This window comes from Bombyx mori, chromosome 12 (genome assembly GCF_030269925.1).
Source record: "Bombyx mori chromosome 12, ASM3026992v2".
NCBI lineage: Eukaryota > Metazoa > Arthropoda > Insecta > Lepidoptera > Bombycidae > Bombyx > Bombyx mori.
Genome location: NC_085118.1, coordinates 13,203,707 through 13,213,436, shown reverse-complemented (window position 1 = coordinate 13,213,436; position 9,730 = coordinate 13,203,707). Strand labels below are relative to the sequence as shown.

Genomic DNA, 9,730 nt, shown 5'->3' with positions numbered 1-9,730 from the left:
TCTCGTTTCTCGTATCACCTTAGAGCGAATGGCGTCGCCCACTTTTGGACATGTAGTCGAGATCTCAACTGTATGCTCAATGCTCCATGGCTGTCTCTTTTTTTTATGATTGACAAATTACTGGTGGGCCGGAGGCCTTCCCAGTTTTACTGGGACAGGTGGGCGAGCAGAGGCTCAGCCAGGAGGGGTAGGATTTGCTAACAGCTGCCCGAGCGCCTCCGAAGGAGACCTAACAACTCAAGAGCAACTGCTTAGTGAATGAATCTATTACCAGATCGGAATCGCGACTCGCTGAGAAGATCCGACGAGAAACTCAGCGAACTGATGCATGGGTTAGGTTGCACGTCGACCTCTTTGTCGAGTTCGACAAAGAGGTCGACGAGTACGGTTACCGGGGTCCCTAACCCTGCTCCCAGTGCTAGAGCTGAAGGCGTCTAAGGCAAAGGTTATTGGATCTGATAGCTGTTCCACCTCGTTTATTTCTATAGCCTTCCGTCATGTAGCCATATAACACTAAGCCTTGAGCTTGTTCACTAGAATATGATATATATACCCGATTACAATTATTGGATTATAATTTATATTAGTCTGGTAAAAATAAAATAATATTTAGACAACCTAAATCAGATTCTTGAAAAAGTATAACTTCGAAGGAGTGATTAAGATAAGAGAGCACAAAATCGTACTAAAGGCTGATTCACACAGGGAGAGTTGGTAAAAAGGAGCTTAGGATTTTTTTTTATTACGCTTCATGGGCATAATTTATGTTGAATTACTTATTGCCTTAGGCTTTCTTTACCAGTCAACAAAAGATGATGTAGAAAACAACGTAATAAGTGTATCGGGAGATAAATTAAAATAAACTAAAAAAAATTGGTAGCATAATATAATATTATTATGTTAAACAATGTTACACTTGTATATTTGATGGACGAGTACCACTTACGTAATAAATATAGTTAAAAAAAAGGGTGCGTGTACTTATGTACGCGCGTAAGAAGTTATACTTTATTTTTATTAAATTTTTTTTTTTTTTATTAAAATTTTAATCAATTTGAAAAAAATCGATTAAACAACATCCTCAAACCGCATATTGGACATCCCTTTTCTTGACATCGTATAAATTCGGTAATTCTCGGTACGGTTTGGAAAGTTCACCTGCGGCTATATTCAGACTCGCCAAGTTACGTCAGTCGTATTGTAATGAGCGATTTAGTGGGCAACTTCATTCTGTTAATTTTGTGTCACGGTGCGCGCGCATTGTAAAATTTCACTCCCATAAATTTTTCATAAAGCCCCTAAAGAAGTATAATTTCAATATTTTGAAATGATTTTTATTCTAATCTTCTAATCTAAGTCTTATCACTTCACAAACGCAATCTTATGGTGATTTGTTTTAGAGAACCTTGTATTAATGTAATTTAAATTCTTAATATTCAGATCTATGGCTGTAAACAAAAGGGAAAACAATATAGCAGGTGATAACCTGCTATTGTAGTTCATTTTAGCTGCGGTCAGAACACAAGCTGACAGTTTGCTGGATGCAAGCCTTGTTTAAGGGAGACTCATTGAAATTTCGGTATATGAGGTAGAATTGTTCATTTTATTGCGGTCCAATCTTTCAAAACTTGGAACTAAAATAGGCTGAATGGCATTAGGTATCTCTGCAGTTTTCGTGGATATAAAGACAACTGCAGCAGGTACTGAAAAAATTCAATGTGAAATCCATCCTTAAAATAATAATTAGTTTCAATAATATCAGCGATACGCAAATATCCTATATAATTTTAAGGTGGCTGAGTTTTAACGAAAATAAAAAAAATAAAAAAAATATAATGCAAAAGTAAAATATGACAGGAGGGACATTTTCTTAATTTAGAAAAGGCTAGCTAAGCTTCCTTCATATCTTATCTCCGTCCTAGTTGTATCATTGGATAGTTTAACAGCTTCACATCAGTTAGGCTATGGACGTAAATTAATCCTATAAAATACGCGTGAAAATCGCTCCATAATCGAACCCGTCGCTTGCGGCTCGATGAGTAAATTAACCCTCAAACATAGCCCACTGAGTTTCTCGCCGGATCTTCTCAGTGGGTCGCGTTTCCGATCCGGTGGTAGATTCTGCGAAGCACGGCTCTTGCTAGGGTTCGTGTTAGCAACGTCCTCAGGTTTGAGCCCCGTGAGCTCACCTACTAGTTAAGGGTCCGCTGATATAGCTTCTCAAGGCTATCAGATTAGGTAGGAAAAAAAAAATTATCCATAATCATACACGAAAACCTTCGTATTCGAGAGCTCACTGAGTGTAAATCAACTCTAACTCTTGACATTTCAATTTGTTGTGGCTTCCAACACGCGTGCGAGTGTGCACAGTCGAATTGCGCACCGTTCTGTTGAATGAGATTTTTTATTCGTTATTCTTTACATGCGTCGCTTCATCCAATTAAGTAGGTTTAGAGCGAAGCCATGATTCTGTGAGCGGAATTGAAATGAATTTGATTACGGCGTTGTACGCGTGTACGCGTGTACGTACGTCGCTGAATTGCTGTGTGAAATGATGAAAATTTAAGCACAGCTTGTTACGGGTATCGGCCTATTTTTATGAATAGATATACTCTTTTTTTTTTATTGCCTTTGTAGTCAGACGAGCACACGGCCCACCTGATGGTGAGTGGTTACCGTCGCCCATGGACTTCAGCAATGCCAAGGGCAGAGCCAAGCCGCTGCCTACCTACTCACGGAATCTCACAATACGCACTTTCACTAAGACGATGATTAACGTCTCCTAAAGTAGTTTGGTGAATGTACACGGTTGTAGGTACATCTCATAGGTACGTTTTATCATTATACTTAACTATACTTAGAGTAAACTGCGGAAATGTTAAGATCTATGCGGAACTTAAATATGAGTACTTTTTGTTTTTTGTTTTTATTGCTTAGATGGGTGGACGAGCTCACAGCCCACCTGGTGTTAAGTGGTCACTGGAGCCCATAGACATTCACAACGTAAATGCACCACCCACCTTGAGATATAAGTTCTAAGGTCTCAAGTATAGTTACAACGGCTTCCCCCACCTTTCAAACTGAAACGCATTACTGCTTCACGGCAGAAATAGGCAGGGTGGTGGTACCTACCCGCGCGGACTCACAAGAGGTCCTACCACAAGTAATGACAGTACTTTACTGCTATCAATATCATAGGCAAGTATGGACATATATGTATATGATTCGATGCTTAAGGATCCTTTATATCATACGCATACTTTATATTCATCTTCATACGTTACTCGCACGAGTTTTGTGTCAGTTTTTGAGGTCTGCAGACCTTGTGGCCCGCTTACTCATCACCTAAAGCGATCATTTTTGTCTTTCATCATTTTGAACGTCTATCCATAACGGGAAGTAAAAAACACAAAGAGGATCTTAAGATGATATTTTAAGCGTAATTGTACAAAGATCCTTTGAAATGGATATACTTACTCTTGTTTCTTGTCATCTTTATTTCACAAATCGTTTTTTTTTTAAGCTTTGACGAGTGCCTTTTGAAGTTGGATTCTAGTTTATTTGATTAAATGAGATTTAAAAAAAGAAAAAAGAGATTTCATTACCCGTGTATGCTTTTTAAGTAGAACTAAAAGATTTGTGAAATTCATTTACAAAGGACGATATAAAATTATTTCACTTTAATCTTTTAGATTATTAAAGTTCTTTTCGATTATTATCTTTAGCAATCCAAAGTCTCAATCTCATTATTGAAAAAAAAAAATTTCTTCTAAAAAATAAACATAGTAAAATTTCTGATTGAAGGCAGTCTGTATTTTTTTATTAAGCTACATAGCTATAAGTTTGCAAGTATATAAAAGTATATAACTATAAAATTTAAAGAGGATCATTACGATTTGTATCACTGTTTTTTTCTGATCATTAAGATAAGCGACTATTTGGTTTGTTCGTTTATTATCTACACGGAATGTCGTGGCATTTTGTCTATTGCGGAACTGTCTACGTCAATAGCTACTACATGTCTGTCTGCATGCTATATATCCTACTCACTTCCACAAACTTGCCAGTCTTTTAAGTTATCTATCGAACTAATTCTGATTCGAACGCGTTGATAATCACCACCTCTAAAAAGTTGTGATGCTTCAATAAGAAAACCTGGTGGTAGGACCTCTTGTGAGCCAGCACGGGTAGGCAATAATGCGTTTTGGTTTGAAGGGTGGGGCAGCTGTTGTAGCTATACTGTGATTTTAGAACTTATATCTTAAGGTGGATGGCGCATTTACGTTGTAGACGTCTATAGGCTCCAGCAACCACTTAACATCAGGTGGGCTGGTAGCTCGTTCACCAATCTAAGCAATAAAATAAAACACATTTTCTCTACTCTCACCTTATTATTATATAGTCGGATTTCCCTACAAGGACTGCTTTGACTGACAGAGTCAAACGACCCGGGTCAAAATAACTGGTAAGGACTAGATGCGAAAGCCAAGAGACTAAAAATAATTAAGTGCATATGAAGAGACCTACACTCAGCATTGGGTGGATACAGATTGAAGAAGAAGAATAAGAAATAACAAAAACGTTAAAAAAGATGAAAATTAAAAATATATTGTCGAGCACTTTAGAACACAAGGTTTCTTCCACACTAATTTCTAAATGAATAACAATTAGACAAGTAAATGCTAATTAGTGTTGAGACAGTTTTACAACACATGAATAAGGAATAATAAGCTGCATACCCAAATTTACCAAAATTCGTTAGACATTCACGACAAAATTAAAAGTTTTCCATTTCTGTAAGAGAAAATCCCAAGTAGCGGTGAGATGCGAACGGGAGATCCCACTAATTGCGATCTATATTATTCTTACGAACGAGTAACGAGATACATTTAAAATTACTGTGTTCGTTAAACCTCCTGTAATAAAACGAAGTGGGTTTCTGCAATAATGTTAAATGATTTTTTCGATTTCGACAGCCCTACTGCGATGAATAGGGATGTTGTTTTTTATGTTCTACTTAAACAGAGTTTCATTAGTGGTTAGTAAAATTTATTGAAAAAATATCATTGAAATTAGATGTGTAGCTACGTAATTATTATAATCGATATATAAATGAAAACAGTAAATGTGAAAATTTGACTGTTTGTATTTTTTATAAGTGAATTACCAAAAAGAAAACCGGGTGGAGCTGTTTAGAATTAAATGTCGTTCAAAGCAAATCTGGATTAATGGATCTTTTTAAACTGAATCTATTTTACGGATTCTTTTTATAATTGTAACACACACACCCACACACGCACACCGCACGCACTCGCACAAGCACACCCACACTAAAATCCACAAATCTAGAACAAAATTACAGCATTATTTTTCATTGTACAAATTTAAGATCGACTGCTTAATCAGCCGATTTCATTGGCACTAGAGTCTGGGACTATTAAAACAAAGATACAAGAATCACATCCTAAATGTTTATTGCACATCGTAATTAAAAATTTAAATCTTAAGTGCAGATGGTAAAGCACGTTGCAACCCAGCACGGTTGGGCTTTATTATTCTCTTATTTCTGTCGCAGAGTAATCAAACGTTCGAATTTGCAGTTAGAATAGACGTTGCATAATACAAAAGTTACTTGAGTGCTTCAAGCTGGGTATTCAAGTAATGACCAGAGACTCCGATGATCGCAGCGTCTAGATCAAAGACTTATCTGCTCATCTGATGTATAAGACAAGTCCATAGCGATCAAGAACAGCGCTTGAGGTCGTAGAGATCGTATATAGTATATGAGGTCAAGTAACATCTGATACAATATAGTTGATATAATTCAAAATATTTAGAAATGAAAATAGAAACACTGTAAGTGTGGCCACACCTTAACTCCGTCACGACAGAAAATGGCCCCACCTGTTACAATACTGGGGAATTCATTTAAATTCCGCCACCTGAGGCCGAAGGCGCTTATTTAGACTGCTACAGACTTGAACATTTATCATGAAGTTCACTTTGGTACGTATCTTTTGAGAGCTTACAATTACTATAAAGATTTTGGAGTTTTTTACTAGTCTTATTCTGGTAATGAACTTAACTAAGAATTATTATTGTACTTTGTTGTTGGATGTATTTGGTTTAGATTATAAACTTAACTAAGAATTGCACTTTGTTGATGTATAATGTATGGTTTAGCTTATTCAATGGTACTTACTACCGACTTAATTGTTGTCCATTAATGTTATTTTAACATAAGCGAATAGGTGTTACCTATTGAGGCTCGCAGGGATCTGCTAGATGCAAGTAACGCAGAACTGATCTTTGTGGCGAGGCTTGGGGTAGGCCTATATCTAGCAGTGGACGTCTGTGGGCTGATAAGAAGAATAGGTGTTATCCTTCCTAAAACCATATCGGAACTACTATAAGAGAAACGAAACATCACTATAAATTAACTAAAGGAGACACAGTTAGCATATTTTGAGGTTGTCTACGCCGAGTGCCAACTAATAATTAATTGTCTTACATACGGCGTTGAGTCGAATTTTAAACTGGATGTTTTTTTTTATAGCCTCGTTGGTCTATTATTTAGTAACACTAACTGGCTCCGTGTTAGATTGGGGTTCGTTTGGGTTCGAAATATTGTCCATTATATGTCTTGTAAAGTACATAGCGTAGAAAATTCTACCCAGAAGCCGTTGACTCTATAATAACGTTAAAATTTCAGACTTCAAAAAAAGAGGAATTTATCAATATCAATTTGATATAATATCTTTACTAATGCATATTTAGTTGACTTTAAATTAATAATTAATGTTATTGTGTCGAGCATCACAATTAGCTATCGTTGCAATTGTAGTTTTAATGACGTTTAGTTTTTCATAATCAATGAACACTTTCGGTATTACATTATTTTGCTTTGAAAGGATTTTTACTTCGTGTGCTTGTCAGTACAATTTACATTTGCCTAGATTTAATCTTTAGTAATGTATTCTTGTCTTTATTAATATATGTGTTGAATGCCTTACTTTCTTTAGTGGTCACAGATGACTAAGGTGATATTAATTGACCTTTTAAAATTGTTTTAAGTAATGTTTACTTTTAAAAACGCATTTCAATTTCTTTGCCCAAAGAAATAACCAACAGTATCTCGAAGTCAGGCAGTTTCTTTGACTTTTGGTTTGATTTTCATCCTAGTACACTTCTTGAATCTCATATTAAGTTAATTTTACCACCCGTTTTAATAATGAAGAGAAAAGAGGAAAATAGCTTAACCATCTCGTTGGTAATTTTAGATTCACTAACATTATTTTTTTTTAAATAAAAATCAACATTAAAGCGTCCATTGATAATTCAAAGCTATGAGTTAATACTAATTTTTTTCGTAGAATATAAGTAACTAAAGTTTATTTTTATTTTTATAGTGTTCCTTCTGGGTACTGATTTGTTTTTTGGCAACTATATCAGCGGATCCATCTGTAATCGTCGACGTGGAGCCTGGTAACTTCAGCCTCAACCTTAGCTTCTCGCAGAAATCGTCTTCTGATGGTCAAATCTCACAGATATTTGTTTCCCTAGACGAACCTTAATACGCTTCTTGGTAGACCATGTTGACTGCTAAAAACTTTTAGTTTAAAATCACTACCCACTATGTTTAATGATAAATTATGTTTAATAATAAATCACTGGTGGTAGGACCTCTTGTGAGTCCGCGCGGGTGGGTACCACCACCCTGCCTATTTCTGCCGTGAAGCAGTAATGCGTTTCGGTTTGATGGGTGGGGCAGCCGCTGTAACTAAACTTGAGACCTTAGAACTTATATCTCAAGGTGGGCGGCACATTTACGTTGTGGATGTCCATGGGCTCCGGTAACCACTTAGCTCCAGGTGGGATGTGAGCTCGTCCACCCATCTAAGCAAAAAAAAATCTAGTTATATTTTTATATTTAGTTTTAGGAGAAAATAATATAATAATGTTTATTCACCGTGTGGAACATAACTAACTTTTTTATACGTAATTAATGAAAGTTCCGTATATATAACCATGTAGCGTAGTGACCGTCTAGATCTAATTTGTACATATTTTTATAATAATAAACGTAATTTATAGCAATGTTGTATATTTCTTTACAAAAGCTGAGGCAGAATGTTTGAATGCTGCAAAGGAATAATGTTTTTTTACTGATGAAGACGTAGAGTTTAGTTTACAAATGGTGCTAAGTGATTGCCAGAGTATATAAGTAAATGAAATTGAATACCCATCTCGAGACAAAAGTTAATAATACCTATTAGTATTAAGAGTATTAATGCCGTTGGATATTTGAAGACATTGAAATCTTTGGAACTAATGATTATAAAAAAATGTGTTCGAAAGGATCACACTAAGTTGTATTAGCATGCCTACATAATAAATCATCAATGATGGACAAGAGTGTAGCGCGAATCATATTCTCTTGGAAATAAGATCGGTATTTACCTGATTAGATTTCAAAAATATTAATATTTTTTAAACAAATCGATTGAATCACAAGAAGAACATGACGTGGCCTTATTTGAATCAGAACCCGGAAACGCCACGTGAATATCAACGAAAGCAATTTTCGAATGAATCTATCCTCGGAACGGGTTTATTGGAAAAGAAAAAAAAACTTGGTCACACAGAGTACAAGGTCTTAGGCCGGTAACATTTGTTTAACTCAAACCCTCGGGTCGTTTTCGTTAACAGAAAAGGCTTTTATTTGTTTAGGTCCAGCTGTTTTTGCCTATAGTTTTATAGGCATCGGGAAATGTTCAAGTTGAGCTTTTTTCCATTTCCTTAATGGGAACAAATAAAAAAAAAAAGTTTGAAACGGAAAACTTTGTCCAATTGTGAAATACGTTTCAACCGTTTGAATATTACTGTTGTTTATGAAAACCTAAGGTAATTTGACTGTTTTCATTTTAACATTTATCTTCCATATTAAGGAGTCGTCTAAAATATTTAATTGAAAAAAACCATCAATTCTAGTAGACCCTTGTAATAATAGTTGAAAGTGTTACTCTATTAGTACGCTGTTCACGAAACAATAGCCTATAGTGTTGTTAATGGCATAGCTTAGTTTCGGAACATTTATCTTCTAGACGATCGCAAAAAAGAAAACATTTTTTCACCAACGTCGAAAGAAGAAAATCCGAACAAACATCGCCAATGTATTTGGCAAACAACCTGTTGTCTTATTTGGCATGTAGCCGAATCATTCCGTACATGTTCAGTGTAAACAAGTTCATAACTCGCCGCAACAAGCCAACTGCGTTTGCCGATGTTGGCCACATTCAAATCGAGGAATAAAAAGCTTGTCCGGACCTGACCTGGGGCGTTTCCGTACCTCACTTCCCTTACCGGAATAACTACTTTGAGCATTAATGGGAATTGTTTGTGCTCCCCACGTCACAGTAGACGTTCTAAAGTTGTTTGTTTTCATCCTTTATGTGTGTTACTACATTCATTACTTATATAAAATTAAATGTATCCGGTTAAATTTCATTTAAACATAGTTGAATAAGATGAGTCAAATTATGAGCGAAGTTCTTTCTTTTTCTTGACATTTTCAGTGCTTCGGTGTAGAGGTCTCTATTAGGCAGTCAGAAAAATGTTCTATTGTGGAAATTCTAGTAATCAGATTATTATTTTCGTAGTCAAGGGCAACTTAAGAAAAAAGGAAAATTTTGTAGGTCTTATTTTGTGAAATAATAACACACCTGTCAGT

General features: G+C 35.7%; 1 long non-coding RNA gene across 1 annotated transcript; it reads left to right on the top strand.

Moving 5' to 3' along the window:
- The first annotated feature begins 5,854 nt into the window (after positions 1 to 5,854).
- LOC134199872 (uncharacterized) lies at positions 5,855 to 8,097 on the top strand. Its single transcript, XR_009974529.1, has 2 exons — positions 5,855 to 6,006; positions 7,410 to 8,097. It is a non-coding gene; the product is annotated as an uncharacterized LOC134199872 (long non-coding RNA).
- Positions 8,098 to 9,730: the final 1,633 nt, after the last annotated feature.